We start from the raw sequence: 18,015 nt of genomic DNA, 5'->3' as shown, positions 1-18,015 counted from the left end.
TACTTTGTTTTGAAGAATGTGTTCTGCATGGATTTTTCAAAATCTCCTAATTGAATGAGGCACCTGCCTCTGTGGCATCTTCGTGGGCAGTGGTTGAGCAGGAAGTCATCCTCCATGCGAATTAGGTTAATTTGGTGAAAACGAAATGAATAGCTCTGTAATCTGGGGTGATGGGAAAGTCCAGGGAGCACAAAGCTGCACTTGTTGCAGAAGCTGCTCATTGAATTGTGACCTTGGGCTCTAGCTGGTTACATAAACCATCTTCAGGTGAGAACTAACCAGAGCTCACCCAGGTGACAGGAGCTGAGCTGCCTCTTCTCATTAGAATCCTGAGTGCATTTCTGTGACTGCCCAGACATGTAGAGAGGTTTCCTTTTCTGGAGTTCACAGGTCCTAGAGGACTCTGGGTGGACTTCAGTGACCTGTGAATCCTTGAAATTGGATGCAAAATGTTGTATGTGTATGTATAGTTCTCTGGGAGAAGAGTCATAGGTTTAATCAGTTCCTCACGATGGTCCCTGAGTGAAATAATGTAAAGAACTAGTGATGTGGTTTCTGGTTGTTATGCAAGCAGAGTTTTGATTCACTAAGTTTGGGGAGAGACTCAGGACTCAGTTTGTGTGTGTGTGTGTGTGTGTGTGTTTTGAGATTTCCTGGTGATTCTTCTAATAGTCAATCTTGGGAACACTTTTTTTTCTTCTTCTTCTTTTTTTTTGAGACAGAGTCTCACTCTGTTGCCCAGGCTAGAGTGCCATGGCATTAGCCTAGCTCCCAGCAACCTCAAACTCCTGGGCTAAAGCAATTCTTCTACCTCAGCCTCCCGAGTAGCTGGGACTACAGGCATGCGCCACCATGCCTGGCTAATTTTTTCTATATATATTTTTAGTTGCCAATATGATCTCTTTCAATTTTTTAAGTAGAGATGGGATCTCTCTCTTGCTCAGGCTGGTCTGGAACTCCTGAGCTCAAACGATCCACCTGCCTCGGCCTCCCAGAGTGCTAGGATTACAGGCGTGAGCCACCGCGCCCGGCCAGGAACACTTGATTGAACTAGAACTCTACTCAAACTTTAATGAGTCTACGAAGTAGCTGGGAACCTCGGTAACATGCAAATTCCAGCTTGATAAGGTGGAGATGGGGCTAGAGAGTCTGAGTTTCTAACCAGCTCCCAGGTGATGCTGCTGGTGGGTGGCCCACGCTTTGCACAGCAAGTCCAAAGCTGTGGTTTTGCTTGGGTCAGTCGTAGGACGTTGGTTATATTCAAACCACATCCAATGCCTTTGCTTGGGATTGAGGCTAATTACACAAGCCACTTCCCTTTAAGGAACATGATTAGAGGGAAGGTAAGAGATTTCTTAGGGTGTGTTGAATACTTCACAGCCAAAAGTTGCATTTTCAGTGACAGTATAGAGCATAAAAAGAGTAAATCGGAGGTTAGATAGACTTAGGCATAAATCCTGGCCCCCATATTGACAATTTCTGTGTATTCTTAGGGATGATATCAGGTATAAGTAACAGAATGATCGACTAACCGTGGCTTAAACCAACAGTGGCTTATTTTCGCATATAACAAGAAGTCCTTCAATAGTGTTGAGATCCTTGGGTCAGCTGCCAGTCATGGAGGACCAGGGTCATTTTGTTCTTCTGCTCAACGTCTTTAGCATATTGCTTTTGTGGGAGAAGAGAACACATCTCCCAGCATCTTGTTTATTTATTTATTTATTTTAAAATAAATAAATATGGAATCCTTCATGAATTTGCATGTCATCCTTGCACAGGGGCCATGCTAATCTTCTCTGTATCGTTCCAATTTTAGTATACATGCTGCAAAAGCGAGCACTTCTCCCAGCATCTTGTCAGCATTTTAGGCAGTAAGAAGAGGATACTGATTGGAATCATGTTGCCCAGCCATCCCTAGCTTTAAGGGATGCTGGAAAAGAATTATGAGAGTTTCCAACCTCTTATTTTGGAAGACAGCAAGAGAGAAGAGATTTGAGAAATGCTATTAGGTGAACTCACAGTACTATCTGCCACATCATGTGATTCTAGACAATTTACTGAATCTTTCTGAGTGTCAGTTTTCTCATTTGTAAAACCAGGGGATTGCTCCTTAGAGCAGTGATTCTCAAGGTGTGATGTGGGGTTCCCAGATAGGTAGTAACAGCATCACCTGGAAACTTGAGTCCTGCCCCATCCCCAGTAAATCAGACACTCTGAGGGTGCCATCCAGGAATCTGCATTTTAACAAGCCTCACTGGTGATTCTGATGTGCACTCAAGTTTGAGAAATACTATTAATACCTTAAAGATTTCTGGGAAGACTAAGTAAGATGGTTGCTTAAGGCGCTTGACAGTCAGTGCTCATAACTTGTAGCCTGGGAGTTCACATCTCAGACTAAAACCAACTGTGACGGAGCCCATTTTTTGGAATGCTGACTTGGAAAAAGAGGTTTAGAAAATATCCAATAAAGAACTTCCAAGGTTTGTTCTAACTAGTGTATCAACCCTCCAATCCCTAGGATTCTTTTCAGAATCTGTTGACCAAGGGCACTAAAAAAGGGCCACGAAGCAGAAGAAAGTTTGAGAGAGTTGGCAATTTCTTTATTTTTTAAAAAATTACAGCCTTATTGAGATATAATTCACAGGCCATAAGATTCAGCCTTATAAATACACAGTTCAGTGGTTTTTAGCATGTTCACTGAGTTCTGCAACCATCACCATTATCAAATTTCAGAATATTTTTATCACCCCCAAAGAAATCTCATACCCTTTAGCAATAATGCCACCCCTCCCCCTCAACCACTAATCTACTTTCTGTTTCTAAGGATTTCCTCTATTTATTTATTTGTTTATTTAATTAGTTTTTTTAACTAACTTGTTTACTAGGAGGAATTCCAAGATTAATAATTGACATCATTGACGAAGATATCAAAATGCTAAGACCAAAGTCCAACATGAGTTCATCCTGTGATACCACTGCCAGTGAAAACAATAGCAACAATGAAGATATTGTTTATTGTTGTGGATAAATGTGGTTCTGTTGTTCTACTGCGAATCAGAGCCCTTGGGTAAATGATTACACGTCTACAGCCTTACGTTTCCTCTGTAAGGCGGGGAGCTGAACTTCCCTAGATGGCTCTGAGAGTCTAACTTGCTGTTTCGTGCTGGGTGGAGCCAACTGGAAGTTCTGTCCACAGCTCTGGTCCCGCAGTGTGAGGGGGACAAACCGGTGGCCGTCCACTGAGGTGGAAGTAGACGGCCAGGTTGGGGAGGAGCCTGAGGTCTCGGAGGAAGAAACTGGGGTGTTCCTTTGGAGGAAAGAAGGGGCTGGGGAGTATAAGAGCCTTGCCTCAAAATCTCTATCCTGGGAGGAGGAAGCAGACCGATTCTATGGGGCTCGAGGGGCAGAAGCGTGACTAATGAAAGAGGCAGCAGACCAGTGCAAAGGAAACCCTATGACAGTCAGGGATATCGAATAAGGACTGGATTATTTGGGCAGGCAGTGAGTACCCCATCACTGGCATTGATTCAAGCATCTAACAGGCGTTGGACTAGAGGGTTATTCGGGTTTTTGCCCAAAATGTGACGTAGCAGGTCTGTGAAAGTTGAGATAGAAAATCTTACCTCTTTTCTACTTCCACGGACAGCAGCCTATGGCAAATCATGAAGCTTTCACCCATCTCCTTTCTAATTGGAGTCTTGCTTTGTAAACAGGAGGTTTCTCCAGGAATGAATGAAGAAAACAAGTTTCATGTTGGCATTCGTTTAGTACTGCAGCAGCCAGCATTCGGATTCAGAGATGGTCCCCAGCTCAGTGCAACGGGAGAACAGGGTATAGACAGACCGTTGCTGTACAGGGGTCAGGGGTCTTTGTGGTGGCACATACATAGCCCTGTGGGGGCCCTTGGGGGGCAGAAGCTCCTCTGCTAGGGTAGCCAAGGAGGTCTTTGCTGCACAGAAGCGTGAGGGCTGAGCCATGTGGCTGGAGCTCCTGCTGGCAAAGTCCCTCCTGGGTCCCTGGAATCCAGGCCGGGTAAGAATGGTGAGAGTGGGTAAGTATCTCAAACGAGGTCTGGCTATATTCTGTTTAAGCACTAACTTGTTTCACCTCATAGACTCTTTGCGTTCACCCTGTGAGAAAGGTACTATTATTATCCTAATTTACAAGGGTGAGAACTGAAACACCAAATGGCTAAGTAGTTTGCCTAGAGACACAGAGTACTGGGCAAATGGAGGGACCAGGGGACTAAGAAAGGCCTCACTGAGAAGGTGACAATTGGAATGGCCTCGAGGGATGCACAGATATTCATTGGGGTGGGGCAGACATTGCAACAGGGGGAAGAACACATACTGTACGGCCACAGGAGAGCCCGAGCCATTAGCAGGGCTTGCTTTTCTGTATGGCCAAGCACTGGCCGTGGGCAGGTGGTGAGGAGTAGGTGGTGGGAGATGTCTGCCCTGGGAGGACAGGCCAGCCTTTGGAGGACCTTGTGTGACCTCGGCAAGCAGCTTGACTTCTGCCCTCTAAGACAGGCATTGACTCTGTCAGGTGAGCTTGAGAACTCTCTCTCTAGGAGGCTGCGGGAGGTGGGTTTTCCTTGACCTGTGGGTCCCCCTTTTGCCCTCCCTGACGTGTCCCCTTGACCTTCTCTTAAGGGGTGGCTATGACTCTGGCAAGGCTCAGGAGTCACGAGGGAGGCCTGTCTCACCTGACTGGCCCTAAGAAATTTCACAGGCAAGATTTTCAAATGTGCAGCCCGATTGCCACTGGGTGAGTCCCCTTCCTACAGGGCCTGCGGCTGCCTTGTCCTCATGGACGGAGAATTCAACTCCAACTCAGCTTCCCAAACCACACACAGTTCCAAGACCAGGCTAGATAGGAGGCTGGTCTTCCTTTGGGGGCCCAAGAAAGAATATGGTAACTTAAGCTCTCAAAGATTTTTCCTTAAAAGCTGGGCTGTTGAGGAGTCTAGTCCCAGCAATCACCATCTGTGGCAGGTGGCTGGCAGAATGGAAAGAGTTAAGGCTTTGGCACCAGGTGGACGAGAATTTGAATACCAGAGTTTTTCTTTCAGAAAACCAGGATAATAATACTGGATTTGCAAGGTTAAAGATATAGAAAGTGCAGGCAGTTAGGAGGTACTGGGACACTGGGTTTTTTACTTTTTGTATTGCATTATTCTTCTCAGCAGAGACATTAACAGGGTGTCTTGAAGAAGCCTCTGCTTCCTGGGGCCCCAGAGTGTGAGCGGAGTTTATGACGGTCCCCTGGCAGTTGGGTCCACCCAGTTTCTTCTGCAGAAAAAAGTTTGGATTGAACTTCACCCTCTGCACAATGAGGAAACCTGTTTTGAAGGACTGACTTGTCAAAAAAGAGTTATAAAACAGACTTAATGAGGCTCCTGGATACAGCAGAGGCCACATGATTGGCTGCTGCGGACAAGTGCCGCTGAAATTCAGGCCTCGAAAGGCTCTGGCTGGGCCACACTCCCTGCGTGCTCTGCCCCGTTCTGGCGGCGTCCGCCCCTCCTGCAACTTCCCCGGTAAAATGCTTGCTTGGATATTGTTCTGGGATGATTGATTGTTAAATGCCCTGCAAATAGAAAACCAGGCTGCTAAGTCACACTCGAGAGAAGTCCAGGAAATCCTCTAGTTTAATGTTACAGTTGGCTTCTTCTGAATAGAGGCAGAGCAGCAGAATCTTCCTAGGCCAACCCCATCGCTTTTTAAATGGGGAGACCGAGGCCCAGAAACGGGAAGGCACTTGCATATTATGTATATTTTACCACCACAACAGAAAAGACAAATAAAAAAAAAAGAAAGAGGAAGGAATCGACAAGGCCCCTGCAGAGCGGGAGGGCCGCAGGCTGCCCCCGCCCCCCACCTCGCCTGCTCCTCCTTCTTGTGTTCCATAGGGAGAAGTTTGTCCTCCTGGTGGAGAAGTGGGTGGTGGCCTATTGTTCCCATTTTACAGACACATTCATCCAATTCCTCAAGGTCACACAGTTTAGATGTGCGGGTGGTGGACGAGCCAGGATTCCACTTCAGGTGTGCCTGGTGGCAGCAACCAGACCATTTTAAAGATGAGCACACTGAGGCTCAGGGCTGGAGGGCTGGCCTCATGTCCTGGACTCAAACCTACGACACAGGAAAGCACTGGTATTTTCCCACTGCCTGGACTGGACTCCTGCTTCCCTGTGGTCAGCTTCTACGAATTCAAGTCTGTTTGTTAAGCCCTGTGATCCCTTGCATTGTTAGGAAAATGTGGATTGCAAAAGGAGGAAGTTTTGAGGGGGGCTTAGCTTCTTTGGGACCGAAGGGGTGAGGATGGGTGTTTTCATGTTCAATTGGCAGCCCCAGGCTGAATTTCTATATGCTGCCTGTTCCCTAGAAGTTTAACCCTTTTCCTGGTACATAGTAGGTGCTCAGTAAATACTTGCTAAATGAATGAGCGAACAGCATAGTGCCTTGCTTTGTGTGAACATGTCAGTTCCTCATTTGAATGTTGGCTCCTGGTTCTCAGGGATGGGGCCTTCTCCCGCCCTCTGGCCTGCAGGGCTTGGCACAGTGCCTTGGCTGGAGAAGGCATTCCGTGGTACGGACTGGACAAGTGCATACATGGATTTCTTTTTAGCCTGTTGGTGCTGAATCACCCAGCTGGACTCGGTCTCTATATAAATTTGGACCCTGCTTTTGGAAACGTTCTCATCTTTGTGCATTTGTAAGGGTGTTCCCATATTTCTGACATGGTAGTCACCTGACCTCTGTGGCAGAGTCATTGTTATCTGTGAATGAACACAGCCCACCGAGAGCATCCTACAGGGCTTATGATCTCACTGAAGGAGAACTGGAGACCGAGGGAGGGCTTGCGGGCATGGGAGGCAATTCAGTGCCAGGCCAGAGGGGTCCTCAGTCAGGAGGAAATAGAGACAGTGACCTGTGGGGCAGTGCTCACCACGTCGTATTCACTAGACCTAAGAACACAGTGCTCGACCCCGGAATGTGGTGTAGACATTAATGACAGTTGGTTAGGAAGAACTGGATTCAGTTGCAAGTATTTCACACATCACTCCTCCTTCAAACCCTTAGCAAGTGTAGCGTTAGCAAGTGAGAGAGCTTTTTCTTTTCCATGTAAAAGTCAGAGGTGGTCCAGTCCAGGGTTGGCATGTGACATCGTGTCGGGGACCCAGGCTCCTTCTGTCTTCTTGCTATTCTCAAGGTCACCTCATGGTCCAAGATGCCTGTTAGAGGTCCAGCCATTACACCTGCATTCCAGAAAGCAGGAAGGAGGAGAGGCAGAGATGAGGCAGAGTGTACTTTACGCACACTTTCTGGAAGTTGCATACAACTTTTCCAATTATATCCTGTTGGTCAGAAATTACTTGCTTGGCCAAACATAGCAGCAAGGGAGACTCTAATTTATTCTGGGAGGCTATGTGCTCAGCTAATATCATGGGGTTCTCTAACAGAGAGAAGAGGACAACTAGTATCAGAGGGCAGTTAGAGTCAGTACCACAAGTATCAGCTTGTCCATCCTCTCTTCCACCCTTCCAAGCCTCTGGGCCAGACGGGGTAGTATTAGCCCCAATTTAGTTTTAAGGAACCCGAGATCCTAACCTATTTCCCCAGGTCGCAGAATTGGATATTGAAGGAGCTGGGATTTGAATCCAGATTTGTCTAGAAGACAAAACCTGAGTTGTTCACATGACCTGCTTTTCGATTGATGTGATGTTTTCCTACAAGCAGGAAGGATGGCTCTCTCTGTGGGTGAGTTACGTTAGTGCCCAGAGAACACAAGAAAATGGCCACTTGTCTGTGTGCTCACTGGGCCGGTGTTTGTTTATGTACCTGCCATGCGATTCATCCTCCTCCAACGTGGCTGTCTGGTTGCTTCCCAACACCGCTTCTCTTCCTCATCTCTGTATTTCCTGGATTCCCGCAGGGTCCAGCACAGACAGATGCCCCCTAGATTTTTGTTTCATGAATTAATTAATTAATTAATAAGCTCAGTCACAGCATCATTTGTTACCCTGGGCATCCTCAGGACTGTCCTCTACATGTCCTGGAGAGCCAGACCATTGCCCATGCATCAGACACACAGAGACCCCAGACACCAGGCCCTCCGCGCCATCTGGGATCTTACCCCGTCTGGCTGTGCCAGGCCGCCGCCTGGCTGCTGGGAACCGAGGAGGGGAGAGCTGCTAATATTTTGAGAGCTGCTGCATACCCTGCCCTTTGCTGAGGGCTTCACAGAATGACTCCAATTCTGCTTAACCCTCAAAACAACCCTAAAAAACAACTTTTTTAGGAAGTGGTCCTCACAGGTGAAGGGACCGAGACTCAGAGTGGGAATGTGACTTTCCAAGGTCACATGGCTAATAAGGGGTGGAGCTAAGAAGCCACCTCTGGCCTGCTGGACTCTACGTCTTTCATCTGTGCATCACTCACTTAATTCCCTTTTCAAATCCTCGCAGCTTTGACAAGCCAGGCATGGAAACAGGCACTTAGCATTACCCACAGCAGCAATGACCCAGGAGCTAGATACATGACAGTTAGAAAACCTGCTCTGTTCTGGACACAGTATGACCCGGACACCCCCTTTGGCTCCTGTCCCTCAATGGCAACAGACACCCACACACACTCTGTTCAGCCTCCTGCAGGCTCAATGACGCCTTGGAGTGAAGTTCCTGGGACTTTTACCCTAGTTCCTTGCAACAAGCCTTCCCCACTAGCCAAGGGCTGTGCGAAGGGGAGGCGTCCCAGGCTGTGGGGCGCGTGTGGGGCTGCACTGTGAGTCAGCCTGGCTGGGAAAGGAGCCTCAGCCGCCTCCTGGGGCCTCCCGCTCTCTGGGTGAGGAAGCTCGCGGCTCACTCGGGCACACACGTCAGGGGCAGACGGCAGGCCTCAGGGCTGCCTTGCGTTGTCGTTGTTGCAAGGGGCTTTTCCGTCATGTCTTTTATTGCCTCTGACCTACGTCTGTCCCAGAAGGGCGGCTCACAGTGAGAACTCATTTCACAGCCCAGGCAGAGGAGGTCCTGCCAGTGTCAGGGAAGGATCTGGATGCAGAAAGCCAACAAATGTCAGTGGGGGCGGGGGGAGCTTAGGGTCTCCTCCAGGACCCGCTCAGCTCATCTGTTCACAAGTTTTCAGGAGTCCTTCTCCACTGGCCCCTTTTCTACCCGTGTGCCTCCTTCTCACCTACTGGGTTCTAAGCATGTCTTTTTGTTCCTGGAGACCCCTTGCATGCTTAGGTCCTGGAGCCTTTGCCCCAGCTGGTCCCCTGCCCGGAAGTCTCTTCTCTCCATCTCTGTGTGATTGGATCCTTGTCATTCAGATCTCAGCTTAATGACCTTTCTACAGATGTCTTCTCTGGGCACTGAGTGTAGGAGCAACCAAGACCCTCTCCACCACAATATGCATCTGTTTTATGGGTTTTTAAAATTGTCTGCCCCCTCCTCCTCGGTATAAATTTTAGGACAGCAATGACCTCTCATGAAGATAGGATGCCTACAATAGTGGTTCAGAGCAGGGGGCAGCAAACTTTTTCTGTAAGGGGCTAGAGAGTACATATTTGAGGCTTTGAGGGGCTATGGAATCTCTCTTGCAACCATTCAACTCTGCCATTGTTGTGTGAAAGCAGCCACAATGTAAAGGAATGGTTCTGGCTGTGCTTCAATAAAACTTTATTTATAAAAACAGGTGGCTGACAAGATTTGGCATATAGGCTGTAGTTTGCAGACCCCTGATTCAGAGAACTGATTGGTTCTGGAGCCAAACTGGTATGTTTGAGTCCTACTTCTGCTTCTCTTTATCTTGGAACCTTATGCAAGTTCTTCACCTTCTCCGTGCCTCAGTTTCCCTATCTCACCTGTACACTGGAGATAATAATAGAACTGGTCTCATGGATTGTGGTGCTGTGAGCATAATATATCTGGCTTGTTCATTGCTCAAATCTCCAGCATCTCAGGTGGTTCCTACAAGGAGTAGAGAGTCACCATATATATTTGTTAAACAAATGAGTGGCTGAGCACCTACTGGGTGCCAGGCCTTGTGCTGGGCTCTGGGGAGATGTTGATGAGCCAGAACTGGTTGGGGCCACTGCTCTCCAGGTGCGCAGAGTTTCAGGGCTATGGCAAAATGGTTTTTACAGCAGGGACAGCAAATGCCACATCCCAGGGGCAGATGACATTGAAGAGTCGTGGGGGGAGAGGTGGGACAGTGGAAAACTGAAGTGTGTAGGTCCCCCCTGAATTGTAGCCATGGGCCAATGCACAACCAAGTCGCAGACACTCTGATTACTTGAAGGGGCTGGAAATCTGGACTTTTAGGTGCAGGGTCTCAATGTCTACAAGTAACAACTGATCTGATAGAGCAAAAAGGAACCAAACCAAAACAACACTGAATGGGCCCCATGGACACATTTGCAGGTTGGATTTATCTACCTCCTTCTCATAATCCCACTTTTTGGGGCTCAGGGGGTCAGACCACAGGCACACAGTGGCATGCAGAGGATCTGGGGCCTGCACCCGGGTTCCCTGACTGCCACACATGTGGCCTCTGTGCCAGTTGCCTCAGCTGCCATGGAATGAAGAGGAAGGAGGTGTCTGGGAAGGTATGTTTTGGTGACTCGGGGCTCAGCATTCCTCAGAATATCACCGTTCGCCCATTTTCCAGCCTTGAGGGTGGGATGCAGGAAGCTGCCTTCGGAGGGGTCACCTCCAAGCCAGTGCTCCTGCTGGCAGGATGCGGTCCCTTGATCCTTCCACGTGCCTCTTCCTGTTTCCCTCCAGCCCCGTCTTCTCCTGCTCGTCTATGTGTGTTTCCTAGAGCCCTGGCGTCAGTGCCCAGCCTTCTTCAGCAGAGGAGCCTGGGCCTCAAGGGTCCTTTCTGCCCAGCACCCTACATGACCCATGAGAGGGAGGGTGGAGGGAGGCTTGAAGATGTGACTTTCTCCGCAGGGGGTCTGCAGGGGAGAAGGCTGTCTTGGGAGCCAGACAGACCTGGATTAGCATCCTGGCTCGGCAGCCATTCCCCGGCTGGGTGACCTTGGAGCAGTTCCTTCACCTCTCTGAGCCTCAGTTTCTTAGTCTTGGAAGCAGGTGCAAGAGCCTGCTCCTTGCAGAAATGTGCTGAGCTAATGTGTGCGCCCAGCTGGGACACAGGCTGGAATGCCACGGACACTCCCAAGTGGCAGTTCCCTTCCTTCTCTCCCTCCTCCCCTTCTGCCTGTCCTCTCCTGCTCTGAGCTTGCTGCCCCCCACTGTGGCTCTCTTGCAGAGATGCTGAGAGAAGTCTGTGGAACCTGGGTGGGTCTCTGCCCCTGCACCCCGTCTCCCCAGTGCCAGGGCTGCAAGTGAAGGGCGTGGGCATAAATTACACCCATCTGTTCCCTCCCTGCTGAGGGAGGACAGGAGGGGGAATCACGTGGGCCTTGGTGGATGTTGTACTTTGCATGTGCAGCCGGCAGGAACAATGGAAGGGCAGAATGCTCGCTTGGTGAGGAGTCCACCGCACCCTCCTCCCAACCCCATCCAACCCCTCCCCTTCGGGGATGGCAGGAACCAGGTTCTTTGAGGGCCCTGCTTCGGGGGACCAGAGATCACCCTTGTCCCAACCCAGACTGTCCTCACGGTTGCCCACGTGTGTTGTACAGTTCATCATTAGTAACACCATTCATTCACTTATTCATTCTTCAGATGTTTCCTGAGCACACACTCTGGGCCAGCCAATGCCCTGGGCTAAGGTTCCAGGCGAGTTTCTTGCCTTTGATGAGCTGCCCATTCAGAGGAAGAGATAACGTGGAAACCAGCCAGATTTGGGTGCTGTGGTAGAGGTGTGTGTGCTGGGCTGTCCAAATACAGAGGAAGGAAGGCTTCCCAGGGTGGCACTTGGAGCCCAGCAAGCGTCATCAGGGACAAAGGGAAGGTACCCACAGGCGCGATGCACAGGGTGTCTGGCGAGCAGGTGCAGAGCCTGCAGGAGGCAGCGTGCTGTGGGGATGCAACGAGCCCTTCTCTGTGCTGTGTCTTCCCATTCTTCCTCCCCACCGGATCCTCCCTAGCAGTGTTTAACCACGCTCCGGTCTGTCACCTTACAGTAAACCCTCCCTTGCCCGCACGTCTCTCTCCAGCTCCTGGCCCATCATTTCCCTTCCAGCCAAATCTCCCAAATAAATGTTCTGTGCTGTGCACACAGCCTCTGTTTCCTTCCTTCCCACTCCCTCAGTCGCCCTCTACCCTCTACCCTCACTGCTTCACGAGTCGGCATGATGTCCACATTCCCGAGTCAGCGAGCATTTCCCAGTTGTTCCATTTTCCAGTGGCACTGGTCGCGGTGGAATGTTCCATCCCGTCAGACACTCTTGCTTCTCATGCTTTGAGACCTCACAGGCTCCTGAAAGCCTTGGCTGCCCTTCCTCAGCCTCCTTCACCTGCTGTCGCCTTTCACCACCAGCAATTGTGCACTGGGATTCCTCAAGGCCAGGACTTACTTTATCTGTCAGCTTCAGGTTGCCTAATCCACTCCCAAATGTCAACGGCTGTCTCTATGCTGACAGCTCCCAGACCTCTCTGCAAAGACCTCTAGCCTCAGACCAGCAGAACCAGGATCCCAGCTGACATCCCCACCTGGATGTTGCCCGAACTTCCCAAGCTCAGCCACCGACTTTGTCACCCTCCCTCCAATCCTGGTACCATCCAGGGAGCGGCACCATCTCACACTTAGCAGTGGAGAACAGAGACCTGGGTGTCACCCTTGGTCACCCTAACCTCATCCCTCCAGGTCTTAGCGCTGTATGTCCGGCATCCCAGGAAATCTCTGAGCTGGGGCACATTGGGACAGTTGGTCATTTTACTAAAATCCGAAGGATAACCCCAATTTCTTCCACAACTTAACAGACATGATCTCTCCCCTGAACTGCCACATCGTGTGCCCCTCTCTCCTTGCTCTCCGGGTCCTGCGTGTGCTCCTGCAGCACCCAGAGCATTTGTGCATACCATGTTCCCTCTTTCTGGAACACTCCCCCTTTCCTTTTTCTTAACTCCTTTCCACCCCACAGCTGTCAGATTAACATCCCATTCTTTGCTTGGGGGAAGCCGTTCTTGACATCCGCCAGAACAGGCTGCGCTGTCCCTCTCGTGAGCTCTCTTAGTGCTACCGCTCCTTTGGCTCTGCCACAGCTGTGGTCACATGGTTAGTCAGTGTCTGTCGCCTCACCAAGAGTGGGACTTGCACATCAGCTGGGACCATACTTTTCCTATTTGCCACAGGAGTCCCCTGTCCTAGCCCAGCAGGTGGGCTGTGGTCCGTGTGCAAAGAGCAGGTTGCCTGAGGGCACCTGAACCCAGGGGCAGGGGCCTGTTTGTGAGGCTTTCGCTGAGGGGCAACGGTGGCAGAGGTGTGTTCTAGAAGGAATATTTTGGTGGCTCTGTGGAGGATGGATTGGAGAACACCTGCCCACGTAGGGAGACTGGTCGGGAGGCTCCTGAGGCATTTTAAGTAGGAGAGGCTGGTGGCATGGATGGGGGATCAGCGTTTACTGGGATGCAGCTATATCCTTAAGAGAAAGACTGTGCATCTTGGAGACTGGCTGCATAGGGGCAGTGATGAAGCTGGAGGAGCTGAAGATGCCCCCTCAAGCTGAAGATTTAGTAGGGTGACCAACCAAGGTGCCGAGGCAGTTTTCAGCTGAGGCTGGGAAGCAGCAACGCACAGTCTGGTGAGAAGGGGGAGGGGTGGGAGCTGTGTGAGGAGGAACAGATTGAAGCTATTAACATTTGATCAGTTTGGTATTGTTCTTCTGGAGACCACAGCTTATGAGGCTGCTTAATAAATGTCTGGTCGGGGTCCAATCCAGAGCCGCCAAATGGGCGTTGCTATGGTTTCTGAGGAGGTTGTTTCCCACACAAGTTACTGCTTCCCACCCTGAACTGTGAAAGACCAGAGTCTTCCCTCTGCTCCTTAACTCTGTCCCTTCCCAGATGAGCCTGTCGCGGGAGAACGTCTGCACGGGTCTGGGCCCACACACTGGCCCCTGTGGGACTGGCCGTTGGTGACATCCCTCTGTGCCAGCTCCGGAAAGTAGGCCTTGTGTGTCCTCACTCTGCCCACTCCTGGTGCTCCCATCGCTTGGCTGGTGTCATCTCAGCTTCCCAGGTTTCAGGTCCCTGTGTCTGACCCTGTTGCCCCTGACCGAAGGAGAGGAGTCGTGGTCAGAGCTTGGGGCTGGCAGGCAGCATGTTTTCGTGTGTGTGTAAGCGTGTACTTGCCAACACAAGCATGTGTGTAGGTTCTTGTGACTCAGTGCATGTAAGTTGATGTGTGAATGTTCATGGGTGAGTGTGTGTCAGTGCATGTGTGTACTTGTCAGTGTGCAGAGTGCGACTCTGTGCATATGTTTAAGGATGTGTGTGTGCATGGCAAGGAGTGGGAGTGAGCATCAGGCAATGCTGCTAAATCTTAACATGTATTATGACAGATTCATGACAAATGAACACGGGTATAAAGTTCAACATGAAAACACCCATGTAAATATCATCCAGCTTAAGAGATAAAACTTTACCAAACACAGTTGAAACTGTCTGTGGACTCTTCCCTGGTGGTATCCCCTTCTTTCCCCCCAGAGTTAACCCTGCTGTGAATCTGGGAATTTATCTGTCTGTTTCAATAAATAGGCTTTTTCCATCTTGAATCTTTCTGTAAGACATAATCAACGAAGTGTGAGTAGGTGTGTGTGCACAAGCACTCTGTGCTGGGTGGCTGCGAGGTGATGGGGAAAACTGGAGAAAACTTGTGAATTTGAAAGTGCCCTTGTAATGCAGTGGAATCTTCTGGATGTGTCGCTGAGGGCAAACTTCCTAACCTTTCCGAGCCTGCTTCTCGTCTATAAAATGAATGAGATGAGCATGAAATGATACAAGATGTGCCAAAAGAAATGGCACATAGCTGGAACTTAACCATCTTTAATTTTTCAAAAAAAATAAGCTATTAAAGAGGAGGCAAGAAGGCCAGCCAAACTTTCAGAAAGAAAACAAACAAACAAATCAGGGAAGGTGGAAGTGTGCTGGCTCGAGCAGGATCCTTTCTGTCTTCCTCCTTTCTTCCTTCCCTTCCTTCTTTTTCTTTTTGATTCTTGTAGCATTTTTCTCTTTTGGAGCAGTGGTACGTCTGCACAGTGGAAATTCAAATAGGGGCAGTTTTTGTCCCAGCAAAAGACTATGGTTGTGCCCTGCTTGCTTAGTGCTAAATACAACTGCATATATATAAGATCATTTGAGCTGTGGTGGATTTTTGAATACACAACCATCAAGGTAAATGTGCATTCCAAATAAATCCCGGCTCTCAGACAATGCCTGACTTAAAATGAAACTTACTTGAAATTAAAGCCAAGCTGCAGCCTTCGGGTTCTGTAAGGAAACTGGAGGCCTTTACTGGTTCATTCATCCATTCACCCATTCTGCTAGCTGCCGCCTAGATTTAAAAAGGTAGAAAAGGTCGTTCTAATAGAAAAGAAAGGTAAATAAGCAGTTAAAGGTAAGACATTTGCTGGCATCTCTGAAAATATACAGCAGCAACAGAAATGCTCAGGCAGCACTCGCTTGATTCTGTTCTGCAAGTCTCTACCATGTGTCTCAGATTGGACCAGACCCCATGAGGAGCTAAGAAGCCAAAGATAAAGGTGCTGACTAGGTAGTGTAAAGACAGGATACATGGGAATAAATAGTTGACAGAAGAAGAGCATAAGCACATTGCCATTTATTGAGCACTTATTTTGTACCAGGAACTGGGGCCGGGGGAGATTTGGCCCAATTAATCCTGCTGACAACTGTTGAGTCAATATCATTATCCCCATTTTACAGGCAAACAAACTGGGTCTACAGAGGTTAAGGTATTTTCCTAGTAAACATCAGAGCAGAGAGTCAAACCCAGGTCTTTCTGACTTTCCAGCCTAGCACTGCTTTTTGAAAATAATTCCATGGCAAGAATCATAACATGACAAGTCTAAGGTAGTTTCCAGTGAATAAGAAAGCAAGAATCTGATACTGATGTGAGTATTGAGAAAATCCAATGCGAGATATAAAATATTTTGGTTAGCATTTGTCTAGGAAAGCTTTGGAAAGCAAGTTGTGTATTTGGCTTTGAAGGAGTGGTCCTTTAATTCCAGGAACCTCAGTTTTGTTATTTTTTGAGGCTATGGTTTAAATCGTATATTCCTGGTATAATGTGAAGGAAGATTCTTAAAACAAAAGAAAGAAGGAAAAAATATTATCTGTCTTGGCATAGGAGCTGAAATCCAAGTTTTATAATCTCTTCTAAACATCCCTGGGCTTTTGTGATTTGCTAGAATCACAGAAAGACTTATATGGCCCAAGTGGGGGAAAAAAAGTCATGATTGCTAAGGTTGCAAAGAGATTTTTCAATTCCTTCTTAGGTTTTCTTTTATTATTATTAAATTTAAAAATATTTGAGCCCAAGATGATGTCCATAGTTAGCTCAGACGGGCTTAGATATGAGTTTCAAGTTTTCAAAGTTCAACTCCATTGGAGTTTCCTGTGTCCTAAAAATGTCTTCAATTAAAAGCAAGAAAGAATGTATTTTTTTTTCATCCTCATCAAACTAAAAAATGGCTGAAGGGATTTTATTCAAACTTTTCCCCAAAATTCACCTTTTGCCAAGACCCAGCATGGAAAATTTCAGCCCAAAAGGATCACTCTTTGGCAAGTTACCCGAGCTAATGAAAACAGAGGGGCATAAAGGGAGTCTGTGTGCAGCGCTAACTATAGTGGTCACTGGAGCCCACATTGTATGAGAAGAAGGGCCTCATTCAATAACCCCCCTTTTAAGTCTTTTTTATCATCAATATGGATGAGACTGGGATTTGACGTGGGCACCAAGCAAAGGCACTTACTTCGTGAATACAACCCGGGTAATGACATTATTTCAAGTGCCTTTGCTCAGTTATGACAGACTTTGGAATAAACTTACTGTAAATAGAAGGTAGGACTTGCTCCAGAAAGTGTTGATTGAGTCACTTGTTCATTCATTCATTCACTCATTCATTTTCCAAGTGTTTATCGAATGCCCGCAATGTGTGCGGCACTTTAATAGATGTTGGGAATACTATGGTGGTTCCTGCCTTTGTGGGTTTATGGGAGGTGGAGAGGAAACAGATTAAATTACACACTGTGACAAGTTCCATGCTGAGATAGAGAAAACCAGGAGGGTGGTGATAAGGGGCTGCCTATATTGTTAGGGGGGCTAGTGAAGGTCTGATGCGCACTCATTAATTCATCATTCCACAAATATTTAGTGAGTGGCTGCCATGCCTCGGAGTCTACAGGGACCTAGATACCATTTCTGCCTTCAAGGTGCTCCCAGAACAATGGGAGAGCAGGTAAGTAGGTAAGCAAGGAGCTCAACATGGAGTTTTTTCCCTTTCTTCCTGAGAGGGACACTGATTGACAGGTGCTTTAATGCAGGCATGTGCACGTCTAATGCCGGGACAGGGAGGAGATCTGAATACACTGGGGTTGGCAGTAGTCAAAGAAGGCTTTGCTTTGGGGAGACAATGCAACAGACATTTGTGAGTGTCGATGGTGGGAATGCAGAGATGAATGAGGACGAAGGGCGGCTTTCGAGGGGCCTGAGGTCCAGTCTGGCTTCCTAACTCACCTCTTGGAGGGCCTGGACCTCATGGCATCTGATCTAGTCCCTCCAGTAGCCAGCATGGAACTTGAGCCAAAAGAGGTGCTTGGTAAATGCTGGGTCCCTTTCTCTGATGTCTCTTAGGGTACCTCTTTGGATTTAGCCTAGTGTTAAGAACTTGCCTTTTTGACTTAGATTGCCTGGGTTCAAATTCTAGAGCCAGTACACCCTAGCTGTGTTGCTTTGGGCAAGTCACTCTCTGCACTACAGGTTCCCTACATACAAGTTCTAAGATTGCCATAAGGACTAGATGAAATCATGCTTCTCCCATCACTAAAGATATGACCAGCATACATCATCCCACGTTTCTTTA

The 18,015-nt window shown here is 48.4% G+C and overlaps 1 non-coding gene across 1 annotated transcript; it reads right to left on the bottom strand.

The window, feature by feature from the left end:
* Positions 1 to 1,733: 1,733 nt before the first annotated feature.
* Positions 1,734 to 1,840, bottom strand: LOC123646715. Its single transcript, XR_006737977.1, has one exon. It is a non-coding gene; the product is annotated as a U6 spliceosomal RNA (small nuclear RNA).
* Positions 1,841 to 18,015: the final 16,175 nt, after the last annotated feature.

This window comes from Lemur catta, chromosome 10, assembly GCF_020740605.2.
Source record: "Lemur catta isolate mLemCat1 chromosome 10, mLemCat1.pri, whole genome shotgun sequence".
NCBI lineage: Eukaryota > Metazoa > Chordata > Mammalia > Primates > Lemuridae > Lemur > Lemur catta.
Note: the sequence above shows the minus strand (reverse complement) of the source record. Positions and strands in the feature narration are given on the sequence as shown.